The sequence below is a fragment of the Syngnathoides biaculeatus genome, chromosome 21 (assembly GCF_019802595.1).
Source record: "Syngnathoides biaculeatus isolate LvHL_M chromosome 21, ASM1980259v1, whole genome shotgun sequence".
In the NCBI taxonomy this organism is placed as follows: Eukaryota; Metazoa; Chordata; class Actinopteri; order Syngnathiformes; family Syngnathidae; genus Syngnathoides; species Syngnathoides biaculeatus.
In genome coordinates, this window is record NC_084660.1 from 4,568,819 (window position 1) to 4,593,116 (window position 24,298).

Here is a 24,298-nt window from a genome sequence, read left to right on the forward strand (position 1 = left end):
CAGTGATCATTAGCAATAACCATCCACAACAGAGACTACCGATCCACCCCCAGACAGAGCATGGTTTTAGCCAATACGTATTGATCCGTTGGTTGTAAGACTAATGAGAATGTGTGGAGTGGCTAGAAATAATGTTCGAAAGTGTCTATGAAAAACAATTGTCTTTGGCACCAGCATGTCCCTGCTGGGCTAATTTAAGCAAGCAACCGACGCGGGTAGCCCAGCAATCTGGCAAAATCAACTCAAAACGTAACGTTGCCCGATGCTGCCACCCACCCTGCCGCATCTCGGCCAGAATCATCTCTCAGGATTGGAACCTCAAGCTCATCGAGGTGCGCCCCCTTTTTTGTCAAATATTCCAAACTATGTACACCTGATGATACGATCTGTACATTGGGAGCGCTTTAAATTGAGCCCATTCAATCCCGAGGCCCCCGCCCTGGAAAAAAAATGAAAGAAAAAAAAAAAAAAAAAATAGCCGCGGCTTGTCAGTCACGCATTAGCTGGCGAAGCGAAGGAGGAGGAGACCAGTGCTGAATGCTCATTAGCGGCTGTGAAATCAGATCCCCCAAAGCTCCTCTCACGGGCTTTCAGTCAGAGATGCTTTTCATTTTGCAGCCTTTCTCTTTTCCACAAAAAAAAAAAAAGAATATTTCCTCTTGCAGGGAAGAAGTCACTGTGGTAAAATAGTTCAACTCCTTCCAAAATATGCAAATTCTTGCATTTTTGTTTTTGTTTTTTGGTAATGTTACAGACTCGCATTCATTTTGGCACACAATTACATGCGCCCACGCAGCGTGGACACACACACACACACACACACACAAAAAAAAAAAAAAAAACACGACGCAAGCTTACATTGGTACATTCGGCAGCAGATTGACGTGGCGTTTAAACGGATGTGACACGGAAAAGCGGGCAGCGGCGCGTTTGGATTGCAGCCGGTTTCCGGATCCGTCCGCGTCAGCGTTGAAACGAGCCCGTCGCTACGCATTTGTCAAGTGGATCCGGAAGATTGGAAAAGTTGTTTTTTTCTTTTTTCTTTGCATGCTTGAAATCATTACGTTTATTTTCTTTTTGAAATCGCCTTTTTCGCCTCACCGTGCTCAAGAACTAAAACTTATATCCTGCTCGCAAACAGAACTGAGAAGTTCCGAAAAGTTCATTGAACAGCAGGAAATTCCGTTGATGTGTAATGAGGGGACGCGGGGAAAAAGTCTGAAGGACCCTTGCCAGAGATTGGACAAGAAATGTGTCATTTTGGTCTGAAGTAGCTATTTGGGGTTCCTAATTCCATGCAAAAGAGCTCTGGAAAGTCGTAAGGACAGATTGGATATGCGTGAAGAAAATCCCGTGGACCGACGATAGAGATTGAACAAGAAGCAGGCGTCCTGGAGTGATGGGCAACACGAAATTCCACTAAATTCCATTTGGACTCCACCGTACGACGTGGACGGAACGTGGCAGCTGATGATTATTTTGGGGACTCGCCGTGAAAAGGGGGCGCGAGGGGACCGTTGATCACTGCTCGCCTCTTTAAATGTTTTTTCTTGATTTCCCCTCCTTTGTATTCTGCTAAGGCGACGCAGCTGTCAGTCAGAGCTTGACCGCGTTTTCAACATGTCCTCCCACTCGTGGCTTCGCTTGATGGCTTCCGTGAGTCACCGGCTCCGAGCAATTCCTGGAGTGATCCAACGGGAAGAAATTGGACGACAAATGCCAACTCTTATGAATCATAGTTTTTGTTGCAGTATGACAGACAATGGTACTTGACTTGAGGGTTGAATTTTTTCCGTGACCGCACTCGTAATACAAATCAACTTTCATCTTTTAAATGAATGGAAATGCCATAGTATAATAATAATAATAAGGGTACATCATTTCACTTTTTTAATTCAAGCTGATGTTTTGTTTGGATTAGATTCCTTTAGTAGCCCTGAACACAGCATTTGTCCTTCCTCTCTCGCGCTTCCTGTTTTGTATCAACTTGAGGTTTGACCGCGGATGGCGCCTCAATCTGCTCGCTGTTTGATCTCAGCACGGCGGCGCCAAAAGAACAAACAACGAAATCGCGCAAGGATTTTGCATACAAGAGCGACGGCAAAGAGATACAAAGCAAACAAATGCGCGTGCCAGCCCGTGTGAAGCATTCGGGGCTGTGTAATTAGGCAACATTCATAATACATGACCGGAGGGAAGCGGGTGAGGAGAAGCGATGGGGGAGGTGGGGCGGGGTAGGGGTGCTAAAACGCTTGATGCGCCGTCATTGATCACGAGTGCGACCGAGCGTGTTTTCCTCACGTGGACCAGTGATAGTTCGAAGTTTGCGCGCGATGGAAGGCTGAGAGTCTGCGGCAGGTAGAAAATGGCCCGGGCCTATTCATTTGACACCACTGCGCCTTCAAACAAACTACCCCGGGCCACCATAATCCATTCAAGGTAGCGAGCAAATTTTCATTATTGACTGGTGAGAAACACAAGCGGGGGGGGGGGGGGAGAGAGAGAGAGAGAGAGAGAGAGAGAGAGAGAGAGAGCGAGAGAGAGAGTGAGTGCAGGATGGGAAAACAAAAAGGGGGAGTAGCATGGCTGAGTGAAGAGAGATTGGCGAGGGCAGAAGTGGAGGAGATAGCGGCGGGAACTATTGGCTTGAAGGGAAGGTTGAGTAGAGGAGAGAAAATAGATTGCAAATAAAGAGAGGAGGAGGAGGCTGGATCCAGAACAACACTGGTGATGGGGTGGGGGGGGGGCGTCTGGAGTAGGAAGGCAACGAAGATGCAAGAGGATTTGGACATTCAATCACAGGATGTGCTCATGTACAGCTACAGGCTTGATATTGGTCACTAAAGACGGTGCACTGGATGGATGATGGACAGAAACAGTCACAAAGTGCAAAGCGATGGGACCTCACAGCTGCTTGTCATTCGACTGTGCCTCAGTTTGGAGATTTGTCAGGGATGCTGACAGTTGCCCGTTTGAATGACGGACATATGAAAGTGGAAGGACGTGTCTCAAGGGCCCACGCTGGAAAAATGAACAGCAAGGTGGCCCTTTTGGTTGGAGCTCGTTTTGCATCTGAACTCCGTGCAAAAGATGCCGACGACCGTCGGACGATGAACAAAAAGTCTGTCGCACCCGTGCCAGCCGTTTTTGTGCAAAATCCCAATGAAGAAGAGATGTTGACGGAAAAGAAATAGCTGCCCCATAACCACTTTTGGACATGTCTGTCATGGGAGAGAAGGAATCTCCTCCCATCAACAGTTTCACAGATCAACCTGAAATTCTGTGGCTGCGGCCGCCGGAAGCAAACGTGGACCGAGACTGGAAATTCAACACGAAAGCAACTTTTTCATTTTCTTATTTGTAATCCTCTTTGGCGACCCCAATATGCCAGAGTACACAGAGGTGACGGGGGGGGTCGCATATGAAGTGAGAAGAGGAGATGATGCCCGGGTGACGAAAGATGGCGGCGTGGTGGATAATGAATAAAAACGCGCACAAAGAGTAAAGCAATAGGACTTTTCTGCCGTCCTACACCATCATATTTTTGAGATTTATCAGGAATATTGAGTGCATTTTGGGACAGGCTCATTGAAATGCAGCTCAGCAAAGCACGGAGGAAACAGACGGCGGGGGGGCAGCCAAAGTTAAGACTCCAAAAAAGTCCTTCCGCCCACTTCCAGAAAAATCACACCAATTTGCGGCGTTTAACCCCCTACCGACTGTGCGTGACTTTTTTTGGTTAAAATGTTTTTTTGATTCGCCCTCACCCCAAACCTCGCCGGGCGAAATCGTCAGTTCGGGGGCAGCGGATACAAGTTCAAAAAGCAAAAGGAAGTAACGAGGGGTAAATCCAAGTCGAGCGCTGTGTTTCAATACCCGGACAGGGAATTTTGGCCGTATTGCAGTCGCTACATCGACTTGCGCTGCTGTGAATGTTTCACGCACGAATCCGTCGAGTTCCCGACGTTCGCTGTCTTTGCTCTGTGCGGATGTTGTTTCCAGGTGGGATTTTTCCAAATCTATTTGGAAGTGTAGCGTTGCGAAATGAGGTTTCAAATGGTATTGTGTATTCAGATTCTTATTGGTGCGTTTTGCTCTTCACAGCAGGACTTGGTCCTGACTGGATTCTGCTACTTGTGCGTGGGCATTACATTCACATTTGCTATTTTTCATTCGCACAGGGACGTAATTATATTTTTAATTCTTATGGATGAGCAGAGATAATTCTGTTCTTATTCAATATTGTATCCAAAAAAAAAAAAATGCACATTTAGTGTTATGACATGCATTTTTAACAAGTAAATTGGTGGTTTTGCTTCATTTTGTCGCTGTTTTCAAAAGGAAGCCACTTTTCACAAACACGGTTTTTTTTGTGGTCCCCCACCCCAAAAAAATTAGAATAATTTTGCACTTTCATATAGTGGCTAAAACATTGTGCTTTGCAAAAGAGAAGAGAAACAGTTGACCTTCCACCTTTGTAAGCAGATAATTGATTGTTGTACTTTCCTACAAAGAAGTCACACTACTACTGAAGTTCTGCTTCTTGAACAAGAAAACTGTAAACCTCTCCTTCTTTTCTCCATCCCTCCATCCATTTTCCACCACTTTTCCGGGTCGGGTCGACCCCTGCCACCTCTTCCAACTCTTCCGGGGGGATCCCGAGACGTTCCCGGGCCAGACGAGAGACACAGTCTCTCCAGTGTGTGTCCCGGGTCGTCCCCGGGGTCTCTTTCCGGTGGGAATGCCCGGAACACCTCCGGATCGGATGCCCCAGCCACCTCATCTGGCTCCTCTCGATGCGGAGGAGCAGCGGCCCGCCGCTGAACCCCTCCCGGATGACCGAGCTTCTCACCCTATGGCTAAGGGAGAGCCCGGACACCCTGCGGAGGAAACTCAATTGTATCCGGGATATTGTTCTTTTGGTCACGAGCTGTCGGTCCTTGTTTTTTACTTTTTCTGCTGCGTTCCCTCCTGCCCATTGATTGGCTGACTTCGACCAAAATAGCTTTGCATGCGTAACAAATCATTGTTCAGTGTTCTTCCGTCACGTCTCTTTGCGTGCAAATCGCTTCTGCACCTCACGTCGTCTTCTCGCATGGGGCACGCTTGCGCGCACGCACCTTTTCCAGGGAGTGTCTTAATGGCCAGGACCAGCATCTGAAGCTGCCTGTGTCAGCACAATAAGGCCCCTATAATGGATGGTGATCATTCAGTGCGCATGGCGGCTACAGCCAGCTCCGAGAAAGGAGAACTAGAGCGAGCGAGAAGCCGGGCTCTTCCTCTGCTAATCTTGCCTAATGGCTTCTGCAGAGGCAGGAGAGCGCAATGTGCGCTAATAATGCAGCCTGGGAAGAAAGTGAGTGGTGGGCAAGATGAGGGAGGGCAGGCGTAGTGCGAAAGATGGAAGACCGTGAATGGGGAGGGGGGCTAAGTCAGCTTAAGTGAAGGATTTAATAGCGTCATTATTACAAGGGTCGCACGCGCACACACACACACACACACACACACACAATATGCAAAAGTTAATTTAAAGACTGGATGATCAGTCTTGGCTAATCATGTACTTTCCCCCTCTGGAAGTATTCCCGATAAGTGTTCGCTAAATAGGATTTCATTGCAAAGACGGTCTTTGTATTGAATTTCAGACATACCGTTTGCTTGTAGCTCAGCACATGACCACCTGTCAGCATTCCTTTGGTTCATTTTCCAAATTCATATCGAGTTGTGCTTTGATCCGTTCAAGGCCAGATTAGCAACAAACAGAGACAGCTGAGCTTTCGCTTTGGCGGTCGGGAGGCCGAGAGCCAAATCACGGCGCGCCTTTGGCTCGCGAGGCTTTTGACGTTTGGAGGAGTTGGGGGAACGCAAAATAGTTGGTGTTGCACTTTCTTGAAAGAAAACAAACTACGGATGTTGAGCTGTCACATAGTGAAACGATTGTTGCACTTTTCCCAAAAAGAGGGCAATTGATTTTGGACTTTCTTAAAAATAAAATGTTGAAAGAGAAAAGATTTAAACTTGCTTTCGGTTTATTTCCATGTCACTGAATGAACGGTAAATGTAAAACCAAGGTATGAACGGTGATTTTTGCTGTTGCATGACATCAGCAGCAGCAATTATGCATTTGTGGCGCCACACACATAACAACATGGCCTCAACTTTGACACCCCTGGTCTACAATCACAACCAGTTTCATTTGTAGGTCATCTGACTTCCCTCCAACTTGGTTGAAGATGAGGAAGGAGAATTTTCCCGTGTTTTCATTGCTTGACTGATTTGGTAAAATAGGGGCGGGCGGGATGCCTCTCAGTCTTTCAGCCAAAATAGGTCAGATTTTTAGCATCCGGCACACGGACAAAGCAGGCGTCTTCTTTTTCTCTGAATAATAATAAAAAAATGAAAAAAAAAAAATCCATCTGTAGAACGAGATGGCAGAGTGAGGAGACGCTGGGGATGGATGGAGGAAGGGGGGGGGGGCGGAGTGGGTTGGCTTAAAAATGGTACGGCAAAGTAGATGAAAGTCGATGAAAAGAATGAGATGGAAAAGATGTGGGGGAAGATGAAGAAAAAGACATGGAAGGGGATCACAAAAGGAGCTTATGGAGCGTGCGAGCGACTGTGTGTGTCCAGTGTGAGTGATCTCACATTCCACATTTTAGCCACGTGGTCCGCTCGGGCTTTTGGAGCCACTTTGATCCGGTGAATAAACGACCGCAGCTTTTATTTGCCCCTCGATCGCAATCTTTTAATTAATCTACGATAAGACAAGAATTGCAGTCAATCCAAATCAGCATTGCGTTGGCCTGGGCTACGTTGCGGAGGGCCGTGCGTTACAAATTGACAAAGGACATCCTGCATGATGAAAAACTGACTTTTTTTTAATTGCTTGAGGTCACAATGTTGGGTCTGCCAGAAGTAAGCAAGTAAGCCTGCGGTTAGCTGCCTCCTGTATCTTATCAAAAAATAAGTGCGTGAGCGAGCAGTGCAACAAATACTGAAGCGTTGAACAGCCGGGCAAGTATGTCAGTGAACATTATTTAACTGGAAAGGTTGTAGTGAATTTTACGTTCACCCTGAAGTTCCGCCCTGTGGCCCAATATTTCTAACTTGGTCTGAGTTGTGTACGTTAAACGTCTTTGGAGGACAAAACTGCCACATCAGTCACTCCTCTCCCCCAGAACACGCCTCTTCACAAGGTGGAAAAAGAGCATCCGCCAACAAAAAGCCAAGTCACTTGCGCGCATAAATGCGATTAATACAATGAGATGCTTTCCGCGTCGCCTTGAACCTCGCCGCGACTGACTGCAGGCAGCGTGTCGAGAAGCTCGTTCCCTGTTTCTTGTTGTTGACATTGGAACATTTTTTTTTTTTTTTTTTTTTAAATGCGCGTCGAGCGCCAGAGGTGGAATCTTACCTGGTGTCGCAAACTTGACAGAAGGAAATGTTTCGAAAACACGGTGTGTATAAAGCACTCGGCACAAAAAGGAATGTAATGTTTTGTTGTCAATTCTGCAGAAAGTGACTGAACACCATTTTATGTACCCTTGACCTGCCGAGGTGGGTATAGCTAGCGTGACGGAATGAAAATGAAACTAGCAGTAGGAGATATTCTGCAAAAAGTAACGACGGTAAACCCTTCACCTATTCGCAGTAATTTTCCATTTGCATGTTGGTGAGTTTTCTTTAGATCATAGACCTTTTTTTTTTGTTGTCTTTAAAGTGCAAATCAGTCTTATTTTCGTAGGTAATGTAAAAAGAATGAAACGGTATCATCTTTTAAGATCATACTTGAAGGTGTATTTAACATTTAAAGTAATATAATAAATTCATTCACTAATCTTTGGGTGTTGTTCCCTTTGGTCGATCTTTTCAATTTTCAGGAACAAACTGCATGAAGTGTTACAACTCTGTTCATTCGTTTGAGTGATGCTAAGCTTCTCCTAAGATACTAGCGTACGGGATCTTTTCACCTGTTTTGAAGCTTTTACTCACAGTGTGACGTAAAACCCGAAAAGGGAAATGTCCACGTCGCTTTCTCCTCCAGCCCGTCGTAACGTTATCAGGTGTTCTAATGGGATTCAGGCATGCAGTTTGATCTGACTGGTGACATCGCTTTGCTGGTAACGAGGCCCCCCGCTCTTGACGGGGAACCCAAGGTCAAAGAGACAACAGTTCTGCCTGTAAATCTTTTTATCTAATACGCTGCGCGAAAGGCCTGCCTTTGTTTGAGGGGTGAGATTAAAGGCCATCAAAAACAGGGGGTGCAATGTCAAAAAAAAAAAAGAAATGCTAGCTGTCAAAACACGTCATTGTGACTCGAAAGGGAATTGCTAATTGGTCAGGAGAAGGGAAGAGGGAGGCGCGATTCCTTTTTCCAACTGCAACAACCGACAGACCCGAAGTGCTAAACCATCACCGTCGACTAGTAGCCAACTGCTGGGGATTCAGTCACAGCGTCATTCCGGAGACTGATGGGAGAGGTTCCCAACGCCAGCTGTGGTTTCTCCCAATTTCCAGGTCAACAATTTGGTGGGATTCAAGACAACCCCCCGACACGCAAGACTGTCCGACGAAGAAGAAAAATCCCACCGAAAACTTGTACTCTCGAGCCATGGTGGATTTCACTGCGCTTTGATAGTTTGTGGCCGAAAGGCAGTGAAAACCGTGGACCCGAGTCTTCCCTTCAGTCAGTTACTGGATTGCCAGTTGGACTCTCCACCTCTGAGGCTGAGACAGTAGTAGTCTAGTAGTCCCCCTTGATAGTAATGCATTTGTTTCTCCTAATTTACCGTCATTAAAGATCTGACAAATATTCTAGAATAGACGACAGCAATTCCATTTTGCGCACGTGAGCAGTTAGCATCTTAGCAATTCTCAGCATCTAATAACTGAGAGGCAAACATGCTAACTACTTATCTGTCTTGCCTGTAGGTATTATGCAAACCAGTTATTAATACATTCACAATTTGTTTGTTTCATATCACACTTGAAATGTGGGCAGGCACTCCAGAGATATGTACGGTATACAAGGAATATTAACAAAATGTTTTTCCCCAGACTCGGCAGGAATCGGAGGTTCCAAGAGAGGTCCCGGCGCGACAGAATAGCGTCAACTTTGAAGTCCGGCACAGATGGCGGCGGGGTGTGGCGGACAAGTCTACGGCCGGCAGCGCATTCGAGGTAAGGTAACGGCAGCGCCCGATCCCTTCCGCTCAATCTCGTTCTCCGGTAATGCCCAACAAAAGCGAAGCCTGTCTCTGCAACAAGCCCTCTGATTAACTATTGAAACAGTTGACATAAAACACGCTGTCATCTCGCCAAGGCTTTAGCTCTCACTCAACCAAAACAAAACAGCCTGTCATATAAAGCATTTTATGATGAATATTTTAGGGGCCAGCGCCAGCAGGTTTAAAAACGGCGTTTTGCTGTGTGTCTTCGGAGCGGCAGATTGTTTGGCTTAAGCCCGCCGCTCGTCTGACCTTCCACCTAATACTTGGGTGGCAGATTTACTTTCTTTTTGCCATTTTGGATGTATGACTAAATCCTGCAGGCTTTATCCAGATGGTCACTCTTTGCCGGAAAAAGAAAAAGAAATGCAATAAAAGGCAAGGCGAGGACTCATCAGGCTATCTGTGCAGCCTTAAATATTCCGAGGTTTTCAGGGGTAATACTTGGGTCCCGAAGTCTGCTTCTAAAGATGTCGGGTGGAGCGTTTTAAAATGTCATCAAGCGTTCGCAGGCTCTGGCCCCAAATTGAACAGCAAAATAACGCTGGCATTTACATGACTAAGACGATGTTTATTGCATGAATGTAGCAGGTTTGTTTTTTTGTTTCTTTTCTCTCTGAAAAATGCATTTGTCCTGAGTTCATTTATTTACGGCACATATGAACAAAACAAATATGCAAGTCATGCTGAATGCCGAGGAGCTCAACGGAAATGCTGCGGACATGATTGAGTTGTTGAAATGTAGACGTGAAGCTTGACTTTTTTTGGACAGGTCAAGGAATGTGAAAGGAGGGGTAAACCTGTAAAATAGCTCCATTTCGGGATTTTATTGTAAAATGGAAGGAATTTGGGTGCTGAATGAGTTGAACAATATGAATTTCTGTGATTTGATATTTTACAAACACATTTGCACTTGAAAATATATAGACATATCCACACTGAGCAAATGTCAAATCATCTTTCCTAATTGAAATGAATGGAAGTGGCATTAATCCATTCCAGCAGGTTGTACTACTTGTGGTTTGTGCTCGCTGGCCACCGGGGGTCACTATAATACGGTTCTCAACTGACCTGGTAAGCTTCAGTAACGCCTTTTACCGTGGGGACATGGGCAGTGTGCTGGATCTGTTGTCTCATGTAACGCCACCGTTTGTGTCCAAACATCCATTGCTCAAGTGCAACGTCCGGCAGTTTGCAGAACCTTTCTATGGCATTTTGCATTGTGTGTCAGCATTAAAATAGCAGGCGTTTTTCAACGGATGGACAATTCTCCTTCCGTTTTTATCAGTCAACTTCAACTGTGAGGGCCAATAAATAGCTCCAAGATAGCAACTCTTCACCGCTTTGTGTTGTAAAGTGAGTTTCTGATTTCAAAATCAAATTGCCCGCCCCTGACGCCCGTGTTCCCTCATCTCGCCGGATGGTGAATCCGCAGCTTGCTCCTCCTGTGCCTCCGACATGTCGGTACGCTCCGGCTTCTTCTTTCTCCTCGCCGCGATGCCGTGATCAATTTGCCACTCTGCACGTGACGGCTCCTCGGAGGATTTGAAAAGACTTTGCGCGCAATCCCAGCCAGCCTGCCCGCCTGCCTTTCTCTCTCTCCAACGTGCCAAAAAAAAAAAAAAAAAAAAAAAGCTATTTGTATGCTCATCCGGCTCGGGGAGCCTCGCACGACAACCCTCCGTTTCGGCTTTTTGAGTCCAGATTATTGTTGAGGAGCAAACACCAACTGGCGACTTTTCTTTTGGCCAACTTTGTGAGCTCAGGGTCAATTGGGTAGTCTTTGCTGTCGTGCCCCCCGCCCCCGCCCCCGCCATTTTCAGTTCTGAACATGTATCACAACAATATGGTTTGGACCTTTCGACTGTGTCCGGGAACACGTCTGTAAAGGCATCGCTCGGTCGTTGTCGGTGCTACTTAAACAGCGGTCGCCTTTGCCCTTTTGCGAGCGAGCCTTTGTGACGCCGGGAAACGAAGCAAATGCAAAATAGCCGCTCTAATAATCCACTGAAGCAAGAGCTTGCCGTTGAGGACATTTGCAATTCAACAACTGTCATCAGCGCTAATGCGTGCGGTGCCAGTCCAGCAGAAATGCTATATTATCATTCTGCTTTCATATGCAGGTGCCGTGCGTAGGCGGCACCGAATTATTCAGCCGCCCGCTGCTGAATGTACACGTTCCGCTACATTGCCCTTATTTCGATAATAGCCCCTTCCCCCCACCCCCCTTTCATCATCCTCACCGTGTGTCAATCCAGGTTGCTCGTCTTGGACGGCTTTTCCATCTTCTTGTTTTCAGCAGCCACTGCGGGGGGAAAAACTCGACTTTTTTTTTTTTTTTACTCCAGCACGTAATTGAATAATGCGGCGTAGTTTTAAACCCCCCTCATTAAAAAGGCCCAGTATGGATGAAAATGCTGATGCGGGCACATTTTCCACATGCAGGCGTGACTTAATGCATCTGTCTACCTCCTCAGTAATGAAGTTGAAAGTGTGACTTCACCGCTGGGCTCGGATTCGTGTATTTGCCAGCTCTTGTCATGGGTACATGAGCAGTTTTTTTTTTTTTTTTTTTTTTTTAGGAGCAATTAGTGCCGTACATGTGCTACTACACTGACTCTCTAACGCTGTTTAGTGTCCAAGGACCCGACAGAAGTTTTTTTTCCTGAATGTATTACAATCCTACCTACCATGTGTACCTCAAAATTCTGTCTGAATTAAACACCTCCCTAATTTCAAGATTTGACAGAACAAAGTCCATATTTTTTTTTTTGAAAAACCTTTCCAGGACAAATGCGTAGTATGTTGGGGTAAAAAAAAAAAAAATACTGTATGAGTACAACTTTTTCTTTTAAAAGATATAAATGTTTTTAATTTGATCGGCTTTGGTTGCAAAACAAGACCTGACTGAATGGGAAAAATTTGAAGAAAAAAAATTTGAATCCAATTCCGAGCAAAGTAGATCCATCCACAGATACGTTTATAAATCTCCTATATTTAATAAACCTTAAATAAAGAACCCTAATTGCCGTTTTCCATAAGCACTATAAATGGCATACAGATGATTGGATTTTGGGAAAAAAAAAATGCACGGTATACGTGAATCACCTGCGAAAATATAAATTACTACTTTTCAATTGGCCATTAATTATTGACAGAGTAAAATTTTTAAATATATCAAATGGTAAAATTTGCCACCCTGCTGTCTTAAAGGAGCCTCGCCTGCCTTTTGGACTACTTCTGCGATCGTCCGTTATGCTGCTGGTTCGCCGTCAAGCTGTTCACTGCAGTCCAATTCTTTGAAAGTAAAACAGAAGCCATGAAGATAAAAAAGAAAAGAAAAAAAAAAGTAACCATTCTTCAATCTCAGTTAAAATTGCTAGTTTTTCTTTTTGTTGTTGTTGGATTCAAAATAAGCGCATGACATGAAAAGAACCAAGGAAAACAATGTGGCCGGCTCAAAAAAAAAAAAAAAAAAAGTGATTAAATACCTAAACTTTGTCAAATCGGGGCAAACAGGCTCATGTGGTCTTTCAAGCCTGCGGTGTGCTTTCAAATGAGCACGCCTCGTTCTGCTGCGGACGCGAGTTTCCTCATTATCCCGGCCTAATGAAAGCGCCACAAAAACCCTACGAGATAGATTCAATTTATGAATCCAAAATGAATTTTCTCCCCCTCTCAGAGCTTTGTTTGCCGTTATTTTCAAGCTCGTACTTTCTTTTTATTATTATTTTTTATTATCAACAACGACAGGAAACAAGGCTGAGCCGAAGAGCTTGGAGGAGCGCGACCTCGTTTGGACTTTTCTGAGCCGATGCAACATTGCGTCGCCGAAAGGATGTGTTTGGGCTATGTCTACGACTAGAGATGGCATACGTGAGCTTTGCCAGAAGCATTTTAATGTCAGGATTTAAAAACAAAAAGATGCGCTATCGTACTCCTGTGTTGGAAGCAAGCTGGGATACCTTCTTCCTCTGTACCGTTGAATGAAACTCGGAGCAAAGTTAGATTTTTGTCTGGTTTGGAGTAGCCACAAAACGAACATACTGCAACAGGAACAGACCAGCCGCCATCATTGAGTGCGTTTTGGAACGGTAACGTTTGGAACTGACTTCACGTAGTTATGCCAGAATTGGAGCTGGCTCGTTGGGCTTTACCTGAGAAGTCACAAATGAATCAAGAATGACATTCAGCCAAGTCGATGGAATTTTTAAAATGTCACGTTGGTCAAAGAGCTTCGCCATCTGGCAATATTATCAGAGGGGAGCAGGTTACTCCCTGGATTGGTCGCCAGCCAATCACGGGGCACATATAAACAACCGTCAACACTCTGACATAATTGCCCGAGTCTTCGTTACCAAATCATTACAAAAATTCCATTTTTTTTTTTCTACCTGAAAAACTGGGAAAAGTCCAAATGATGCGTTGATTAGACAATAAGAGCAGTCTTACTCATGCACCAAAGTGTGTTGTATATTTAATCCTCTTTCTGTGCTCACCCATCAACCTATTGCTTAACGTGGAAATGGTGTGTGGCGTTTAAAAAAAAAAAAAACGAACGTGTGGAGTACTTCCTTTGATCGGCGTCTTTGCTGTACTCGACCGAATGTTTTGATATCATAAAAGTTCTGAAATGAGCAACCTCCTTGTGCATTCCATCTCTTCGCCATTCAACTTCCAGCGTAGCTTCACTGAGTGCTTCGACCTCGCACCAAACGGCTCGCTCAAGCGTCAACCTGAGACTCATCGAAAGGTTGGCCGGCGTCTCTGCGTCGATCCGAGTCAAAAGCGTGTCGACGGCAGACGCCGGCGCAAACGGCAAGTGCAGACTCAAAAGGACGGACACGCCCTCCCAGGCGCATGTTGTCATCGCGTCGCGTGTAAAACTTGACACCAAGCACGTCTTACCACAAACGGCAGCTGATGTCACGTTCATAATTCAAATTGCACCACAGCGGTTTTGAAGGTTTTGTGGCTCAGAGGGGAACACTTAATTCTGCTCTTAAGGTTTGGATGCCTGCTGTCTTACTGCAATTGTGGTATCTGGCTTGGGCGTCACCCTGACCACGATTTCTTGTGGTTTAGTGAAGACCTACGGGCACGAGCTGTGGGTCGTGACCGAAAGAACAAGATCCCGGATACAAGCGGCCGAAATGAGTTTCCTCAGCCGGGTGTCCGGGGCTCTCCCTTAGAGATAGGTTGAGAAGCTCGGTCATACGGGAGGGGCTCAGTCTCGAGCCGCTGCTCCTCCGCATTGAGAGGAGCCAGATGAGGTAGGTGGGGCATCTGATTCTGAGGTGTTCCGGGCATTCCCACTGGAAAGAGACCCCAGGCACGAACCGGGACACGCTGGAGAGACTATGTCTTTCGGCTGGCTTGGGAACGCCTCGGGATCCCTCCGGAAGAGCTGGAAGAAGTGGCGGGGGAAAGGGGAGTCTGGGAATTACTGATGAAGCTACTTCCCACGTGTCCTGACCCAGAAAAGTGGTAGAAAATGGATGGATGGATGGATGGATGGATGGTAATAGACTACAAGTCAAATTTAGTCGTTTCAATTTGAGTGAGCTGGCGATCTTGAACAACAGGACCTTACGGCCACGACATGATTTTGATTGATACGGATACGTGTGTTCCCAACCGTTTCCTTGGAGACTCTGGTCCGATCGGCCGTCGGGGCATTACCGAGTTCAGTTCTGGAGTATCGGTTACTGGGCCACATGGGAACCAGCTAATCTGTGGGAGCTTCAAATTGCTTTTCGTCAATGCATTGCAAATCTTTTGGATCACATTCTGTTGAGTGGAATGTGTGCATGTGTGTGTGTCACTTCCATCTTATCACAAAAGATATGTATTGCGACTAGGCCCTCCCACCACCACATTTGGTCCCTTTTGTGCTTATTTTTAACAGCAAGCTTTTTTAGCGCGTAATTAGTGATCAGTGGGAGGAATCAAAAGCCTTTTGTCGAGCCGCCTCACGTCCACACCGCCCTCCGGGACGTCACCTTCCTTCCACTTGCAATTTGTTTCAAGGTGTGGAATTCGTTCGGACCTGCGCATAACTCGCAGGATTCACTGCTAATAAAAGTGTCTGTGACTGCGGGAGGGACAAGAGGAGTCTCTGGCGGGCGTTGTTGTTGTTCAAGTACCACCGCTTTAATTTTAAACAGACCTGGGTGGCTTCAAAAAGTGCTCCGAGGTCGTAGTCGGTGACTTTTTGCACACTTTCTACCATTAGACACGCCCTCCCCCCCTCCCCCCCGCCTTGCTATCTTCCTTGTCACGTAAAACTGAGGAGGGAAAAAAAAAAAAAAAAAAAAGCTAGATTGCTCTGGCTCAGACAGATGGTGCTCCCCGAGGTGCTTCTCCTGCAAGTTATTGTCAATCCTCTTGTAAACGTAAAGAAAACATCACAACAGAACGAGTTCTCGTGGATTCAAAGGCCGATAAAGTGTCTTACAACGCCGCTTACATCCACAGGCGAATGCGCGCCCGCTTTGTGAGAATTAAGTCGCATGCTCTTGAGCTCAAAGGCTGTATATTGAATGCAGTTTTGTGACTGTATCCAGGAGGTTGCTTGTATGTCAGTGATGGCGATGCTGTCTAGACAGGCTGGGGGAACGAGGCTGCGCCGGGGAGCCAGGTGCTCTCTATAAACGCTCCCGTCATAGATTGCACCCGGCGCTTGTTTGAATAACATTCAAACGGGAAGGTCTGGTGTTTATCCAACATCGATTCCTTGCCCCCACATCCATTACGACTTGATGGGAGCGCCGAGCGTTGTCAGTAACTGCCATTACTGGAAATCCATACCTGATACCGTCTATGTATGAATGCTCATTTTGAAAATTTCGATAAAGAAGCGGCACAGTTGGCCATTATGGGGGAAAGCAAAGTAGATGTACGCACACTTGTATATATACATTTTCTTTTTAAGTATCTGTTTCTCCGGATTATATCGTATTTTTTTTCTGACTTTAGTCGCTTCTTATTTTTTTTTTTTTGGAGCAATTATTTGGTACTTCTGCTCGAACCTCCCTCTGGCAAGTATCTCACGATAATCATATTGCTTTCACACACAAAAAAAACAAAAAAAAAAAATATCCACATTCAAACGATAGAGCCGCTCGACGTTCAAAAGTCCAGATGCCGTTCTGGGCCATGATGAAATAATGACCCAGGAGCTGCCCTAAATTAGCAACAAGCGACGTCTCTCGGGACGCATCTCCATTTGGGCCGGAATGGCAAGTGTGACCCTCATCTCGACGCTCCTCACCTCTGACTAATTAAATCAGGATGCTGCATGGGGAAAATTCCGCGTTGAAGCGTATGAGAGAAAACGTGCAAATGTGTGATCACACCACTGTCGTAAGACCTACAAGAAGGTTTTGTTTTTATTATTGTTCGCTAGACAAAGCTGAACACTTTTGACTTTTTTTTTTTTTTTTTGTCCTAGTGTAATTTGCTTAAAAATTGTCATAAAAAAAATTGAATGTGAAAAAACATCTCTACTTTCCATTTAGAAAAAAAATATTCAAACTAAATGTTGACTGATCTGATGTCACGGGTAAAACCTGGAAAAAGTGGCAGGGGCCATCCTTGAATTAAGCTTAGCAAATAAATGTTTACCGCATGCCACCGAGTAAACATGTTTGGTCTTTTTTTCTTTTTTTTTTGCGTTTTTACACCTTCCATTCTGGAAGCGACCAGATTTTTGCACAGCGCAAACAATGTTTTGGAGCTGTTAATTAAAGCCGTTCCAGTGTGATCGACCAGTACGCGCAATCAACAAGGCCAGACGTGGCTGCGGCGAAGGGGTAGGGGGACGCTCCGGGGGGAATGACTCGGGTTCCGCTCTTCTGTCTGGCCTCAGCGTTATGTCAACAGAGTTGGGAGAGTTCAAACATGCCTCGGTGGCGCCCGTGCCTAGTAATTAGTCGAGAGTCTGCTTTAAGTGTGTTGCGGTAAACAGAGTTTAATTAGGAAGGACTGGACTGCGTGTGACGGGCTGCGTGGTAAAGATCAGCCGGCGACTGCGGCGGGAGGCAGGACAAACGCGGCCAGTCGGTAGAATGCAACATCGCGGATGCCTTTCCAATTGGGAATAATGCATCAAGGACTTAAAAAGTAAAGAAATTCAAAAAAGACCGCTGTAAGAACAAACGCACAAGCAATTCAAGCGGGTTTGTCCCCGAGCCAGTTGTGAGGTGAATCCCCCCTGGAAGGACTGTCGGACTTGTCCCGCCCACATCTGATTGTGTTTGCAAGAAAAAAGCAATTCGCCAAACCGTCTTCCAAAATTGACAAAAAATTGGGAAAAAAATGATGGCGCTTTGTCCACGTACAACGCAAATGGTCGACTTCTTTAGTTTTAGGCATGAAATTAATCTTATAACAGACGTGCACCAAATTTTGGGGCAATCAGTGAAACTGATGCTGATAGCAAATGGGGGGGGGGGGGGAATTTCAATTTCATGAAATGCATTTTTGAGTGTGCGCTTGCTGTTGTGGATGACAGGCTCACCACATTTTGTGGGCAAATATTTTGTACATTTCCTTCAGCCTCGACCGGTGGCGGTTTTGCTCTCGTCGTCCTGGAAATGAAAAAGGAGGGTGTTTGCCAAGGTGTCATTTTGCTGCAAAGGCTGTGAAAGTATTTGTGTAAGTCTTCATTGTTGCGCTTCCAGTAGTTAATTCAAACCCCCTGCAAGGGTGTGTCCTTGACAGTTTTCATCGAGGGGAAGGCATCCGGGGAATATTTGCTACCTTCCGGAGCTAATTGGCAGCCACACGGCTTCAAACCTGCCGATTGTGGGCTCTGAGCTCGACGTGCGCGTCGCTGCTGTTTGGCGAAATGAACACAAAAGCAAACGCGTCCAAAGCCAGTTTTGACCACCCCAAATCTCAAACCTCGCTTCTTTTGTTGAACCACTGTAGATCACGCAAATGTAAATGTCTGATTCTGTCATTTCTAAAAGTTATCCTTGCATCTGGACGGGTTGAACGCAGCGGCCTTCCGCTCTTTTCAGCGTAGGTGCGGCAGTTATTATTATTATTATTTTTTTTCAGTACCAAGAAGGTACAGGGGATGTTGAGAACTGAGAGCGGCAGAGGAAAATGTGATTACCAGGCAAGGCAGCGACACTTTATCCCGAATCTGATGAACTGTCGACTCTCCTCGTCCTTGGATTTTGTAAGCCGTCGCCGCTTATTCACACAAGTCATATTTCCAGGCATTCGTGCGATCCTTCAAATATGCTGTCGAAAACGCGGGCCCCCGGCGGAAACAATACGCGTCATCTCTGACTCGGTGTGTCTGCTACATAAAGGTCTAAGTGATGCATTGTGGCAACAGAAAGGGTAGGGGGCGGGCGACACGGTGTTTACCTTGCATCAGCACAATGACAACAACAATGGCGACAGCAGTGGGAGAAGGGCCTTTGTGCAAGCGACACACGGCAACGCACAGAAAGGGAATGACAACTTTGAAAAATTGGCAGGCGGGCGCCGGCTGCGAGGCTTCCTTGGGGCTCGGCAACCTTTGGAATCATGCAGGAAAGCAAATGAAAAATTGCTGCGGAATTCTATCAGGTCGCTCGTGTCAAACGTGTGTGTTCTTCATGCACACGATCCCGTCATCTTGGTCTCCCCTCGCTATCCCTCTTTCCGTACTTGAATGGGTGTTGATGGTATTCAAGATATGACAAAAGGACTGCAGCTCAAGTGACTTGCCAGAGGCAGCTTCAGACCTGGACCCAACCCAATGTTCAGATTTTTACAGGAAGGTCCCACCTGCAAATGCTGGATATTTATCCAAGCTAATTGCCCAAGATGTACATCGTCGTGTGGGAAAGGCGTCTGGCGCTCCCAATCTTTGACCTGGTTCTTTAGATCTAGCTGATTATACCCCGCTCAAATTTTGTGGCGTTGACACCTTTTCAGGGGGGTACGAAGACTGTATTGGTAGCCTTGAATTAGAGTTGCTTGTTTTTGTTTTTTTTTTTTTTTTTGTGGAATATGCCCCCAAAATGGCAGTTTGAAACCAAAAGTTCAGTCTCGAGCATAGGGTCCGTCCTTGAAACCTTTGCTTGCACCCAGTTTTTATAGCCCCATCCCCCAAATTGTATGTCGACGGGTGAAACAGGTGCTCGGGGCAAATTCTTGTTGCTCTTTGAATGCAATTTGGCCTTCCTCTTCAGGTTCCAGCTCGGGTCCCTTGAGACCTTTTCTTGAATCCCTTTACGCTTGACTTGTCTACTGAATTATGTGTATGTGTAGCACTGAGGTACAATTTCACTACAATACTCACGCTGGTGAGTTTTTATGGCTGTTTGAAGCCACATGGAAGAATAATTACAATAAAAACAGACTCCAAGAGGCCCAAATGAAAACATGAGCTCGTTGGTGCAGGTAACAAGCTGCCTCGATCTGTCGTGACAAAATTCTAATCTGCAGAAATTAACCCTGAAAGGCATTGGCCACTGAGCTCGACTGGATTCCATGGCCTCGTGGTAGAGAGTTGAAGCGTTATGTCGACGCTGATGTTAGCTCATTATTTAATTTGATCCGGGGCAGCCATAACTCCAAAAGAGGGGAGGCCAGTGAATTATGGCTCCCAACGGGGCTTTGACACAGCGGCGAGATGAGCGCGTTGTGGCGAAGCAACCGCTGCCAATTCAGTGTTCAGGGGCCTTTGCGTTTGAAATGTTCTCTGCTTCCCCAGGTGACTTTATCACAAGATTTTAGTGGAACATGGCGTTCTTGTGCCTGATCCAACCGAAGGCCAACTTGTTAGAGTGTGTTGACATTTTGGAGGGGGGTGCTGTCTCTGAGTGAGGCTTTCTGCATTGATTGGAGAGCTGTGAAATTGCTTCATCCCCCCTCCAAGCCCACCAAAATCCAGGCATACTGCCATGGGAGAAGTTAACGGTGGGTGGGGCTGGGGGGGGGGGTTATATTGCCATAGTAACAATGGATTGCCCACCAGTGATTGCTGGGCAAACACAGGCATACGCTTTTAAAAGGCAACCGAGGCCCCTTGCCAGAATCCCCCAGCTCGTTCAAACAAAACCACGGTGGCACAAATAATGCTAAGGTTTTAAATATAAATTACAAGGTCTTTGACTGTCGTCATGTACGCGATTCTCGTCGAGAGGAGGCTTGCCTGGCTAAAGAAAAGCTTAGACAAAGAAATTCTAAAGAGTCTGTGCACACGCCCCGACATAAATTCAAAACAAAAAAAAAAACCAAAGCAAAAAAAGAAGCGGAGGGAGGCGGCGAGGTTTTTGCGCGCTGAGCACATTTGCACTGACATCAAACAATCACCCCCAATTGGCTTCGCAGGGGCAAAGTAATCGGCGCTACTCAAACATTTGCTGTAGCGGCCGCTGAATAACGATGGCAGCTAAACGGCAAACGTCCAGCTGGGGAGCTCCCACGACACACATTTAAATGTCACCCGTCCGGGCGCTTAGCTGCTTGTCAAGCTGCCTCAAAGCAGACCCGCTAAACTTGCGTTATTCACTTCTCGGCTCAAAATCATCTTAGTTTGCCTTATATGTCAAAAGCACGCGAGGAATTTGTCTCCAGTAGCCTGAGCCGCTCTCGTACGACGAGTCGATGCACAGAATAATTTTGAAATGACAACAACAACAACAAAAAAAAAAGTCACATGTCTTGTATTTAAACAAACGCTTGCTGTTTGAACTCTGCATGATGTAACAGTGGCTTATAGTCACGTGAAAATTACTTTTTAAGCAATATATTCTAGCATTGGTCTCTGGTACGTGTTGTAAAAAGCTCGAGAATCACTGAACTGAAAGGAAAGCGCGCTTGAGAAGCTCGCTTTGTTGTTCTTATTCGAGCACCCCAGTTCACGACATTTCCTTGCCCCTCGTCAACAAATGTAACAACGGTCTTGATTTCCACAAGCAGACCCGTACCTCCCCCAAGGCAGTTCCCAGCACTCGGTCCAGACTATCGAGTTCCAAAGCGACGCACAGGACCGACTGCAGCTAAATGAGGCTTGTCAAAGACCAGTATTTGAGTCTTGATTGCAGCCGGCCGCCTGCCCACCAACGATTGTCCTTTCTCTCCCTTCACGATTACAGCAAACAGAGCAAAGTGGTTTTATTCCAGTGCCAAGGTTTACCCACTCATTTTCAATCCAAAATGGCTGTCGTGCTCTACCCCGGTGGCCAGGTTGATTTACTGCTTGTTGCTAAGGACTTTGTTGCTGGGGAGAGAGCGAGCAAAGAGAACTCCCTCTCTTGAGGTGGCGCAAAGAGTAAAAGGCGATATCGAAGCTAAATCCCCAAACTAGTGGGCAAGATGCAGCAAATCCATCGCCCGGAGCTAAATTAAATGTCTACAGTTCTTCAATCCATTTGTCTGACAAGAAGCAGAATTAGAGAATTTCAGTTTTGCGGTGCACTTTCCAACAGAGAATAGCGTATCGGTCTGACCTTACAGTCTTCCGACAGCTATTTCTCCTCTTTAGTACTTTAAGGCAGGATTTCCACTGCAAGTGTCTCATCCGTCAAAAAAAAAAAAAGTCTGCATCTCGGTTCTGGTCACAAACGAGTCTTAAGTTTTGTGCTTCTGCTACAACATAGTTTTTAAAGTCACGTCATTGGTCCCAATTGAAAAGAATGGAAATGTCATGTTTCTTGAGAAAAGTAGCACTCTATGAAAGTCACACTTCTAACTACATACCATGACATAACTAAATCAAACCAAAAGAAATATGTCAGGTTTTGGTCACATTTCCTTCATTGTATATTGTGCAACTCCTTCTGTTGTGCGTACCATGGCCACCTGGGAGCAGAAGAAGACAAACACAGAGAAATATAGCACTCTGGCGAAGACTCCTCTCTCTCAGCGCTGCAGTCATATTAACGACACGGTTCTTTTTAGCCGCCCCCCAAAACTTGCCTCTCCTCGTAGGTGAGTTATTGGTCATGCCTCTTGCCAATGCGCATGCCTGCAGCGTATTCGCAATGACCGGACACACATTCAAATATGACAAACGGTGTTTCTTGTTTAAATAGCTCTCTCTCACACACACACACACACACGCTTATATTCATGCAGGATATTGAAACCCTCTCGGGCATGTCGCTGCCTGGTGTGCAGGATGATGGAGAGTGCGTGCAGCGGCGCTCCCTCGCAGGATACACTCCGAATACTGTGCAGCGCGCACCCACCGAGCGCACGGGTACTGGTTTTTCTGCAACGGTACCCCGACAGGCTTTGACGGATGGCCGCCAAACACTGCGCCTCCCGTTTCATACGGACATAATCTCATCGGGGGGGGTCAAACAACCAAAAGGGATGCTATTACAAGCAGTGACGCGTTCCTCTCGTCATATCCATTTGACTGCTGCTAGGCTTACATATATATATATATATATATATATGTGTCTGCCTGCAGACTGTTAATGAAAGGCTGCGCAAGAAATGTAAGGCTTTCAAATACATTATTTATCCACAGACAGACTTTAATGTGTCCCATAAAAATCTGTAGATTTCCATACTTGTTAATATTTCAGCTCTGTTGCATTACAAACGCGGAAGCTTGGTGTCAGAAGGCGGGAGGGGGGCCTTGGGGGTGTTGCGCAGGAACAGGTGTTCTCACAGCCATAATAAAATCAGCGTGAACTTCAACCCTGGGTGAGGGTTGGAGTTTGTTTGTTGTTTTTTTTATTTATCGTTTTTTCAATACTACCGTTTTCTCCTGTTCAAAGTCACTTTCCTCAACATACAGCGGTACCTTGACGTACGTTGAATTTGTTCCTGCAGCCCAAAAGCTAAGCTTTTGGAGAAACACTAAGATCTGCCAATGAAGTAGTACGAGTGGGTTGACGCATCATCAAATCTTTGGTCTCATCTCTCTCCAAAAATTGGGCCAAGATCTCTTTATAACCCTTGGCAGAGTGAATAAGAACATCATCTTCACCTGTCCACTCCTCTTCATAAACAAGTCCACTTTGCGCTGACAGGCTCGACAGTTGGCTGCCAGAGTAAAGGCTGGCACTTAGGCTAAATTATGGATCAGCGTGTCCAGCTTTCACCGCTTTTATTTTCACGTTTTGCGGAGGTTGAGTTGGGCAACGCAACTAGGCTGGCTCCGCTTTCAATCAATGTCCATTCAAAGATTATGTTTTTGATAGAACTACAGAAGCAAAACCTTAATGACTTAATCTGTGACTATACATTAACTCCACAGTTTAGCCTCGAGAACTGGTCAGTCAACTAACATGTTGGTTCTGCTTCTGATTAACCCCAAGTTAACTTCAGATGTTCAGAGGCTTTTCTCTGTGCTTCCAAGCGGAAGCCTGGAGGTTGTATTCCAACACTTATATCTGGATCTCATTTTTTTTTACGTCGCATAAGCCCGACATTTGACCAGGGCTGTGCTGACTTTATGTATCTGTTGTGTGTCTTGACTTAGCAATATTGTATGATTTGCGCTCGTCCCGAGTAATGACTTGAAATGTAGTTATTATTGGACTGAATTCGATAATTGCCACAGTAGCTCGGGACTTGAAGGTTAAGACTTGACACGCAATGATGACTTGCACATATGTGACTTACTCGCCCCCCCCCCCCCCCGCGGTAAACAGAATCCAACAAAAACCACCGAGACCCAACCCGTTTGAGTTGAGACAGCAGACTGCCCGGGGCCGTTTAGCGCAAAACAACAAACTAGCCGCACTACAATAAAGCCTGACTCTGCCAGACATTTTTTGCAATTTTGATGAGGTACAGCATCGCAGCAAAACACAACATGTCCGCCGTGCCCATGATTCACACAAACAAGCCTCACGTCTGATGTGTGTTGCAGTGCGGCGGGTCGACAGGCAACTATTCCCCTGTGTCTGACTGCGCCGCAGCTTAAGTGATGTTCCCATCCAGCCGGCCTGAACTCTTGGAGTCGATACGGGACGACAGTGCGAGGAAACAACCGTGCTAGCATCGCACATCATAGACCCTGGGAGCCTTGTAAAAGTCAATTTGCTGTACAAACGGCCGCTAACAATCTCCACCGATAAACAAGCATTGCAATATGGCGC

General features: G+C 46.0%; 2 protein-coding genes across 7 annotated transcripts in view; one reads left to right on the forward strand and one right to left on the reverse strand.

The window, feature by feature from the left end:
- focad (focadhesin) overlaps positions 1–24,298 on the forward strand; it is a 369,017-nt gene that overhangs the window by 148,943 nt on the left and 195,776 nt on the right. For all 6 annotated transcript variants that reach the window (XM_061808831.1, XM_061808830.1, XM_061808832.1 and 3 more), the window contains one exon: positions 9,058–9,180. The gene's annotated coding sequence lies outside the window, so the exon portion shown is untranslated. The remainder of the gene's footprint in view (positions 1–9,057; positions 9,181–24,298) is intronic.
- pcdh7b (protocadherin 7b) overlaps positions 1–24,298 on the reverse strand; it is an 84,077-nt gene that overhangs the window by 53,307 nt on the left and 6,472 nt on the right.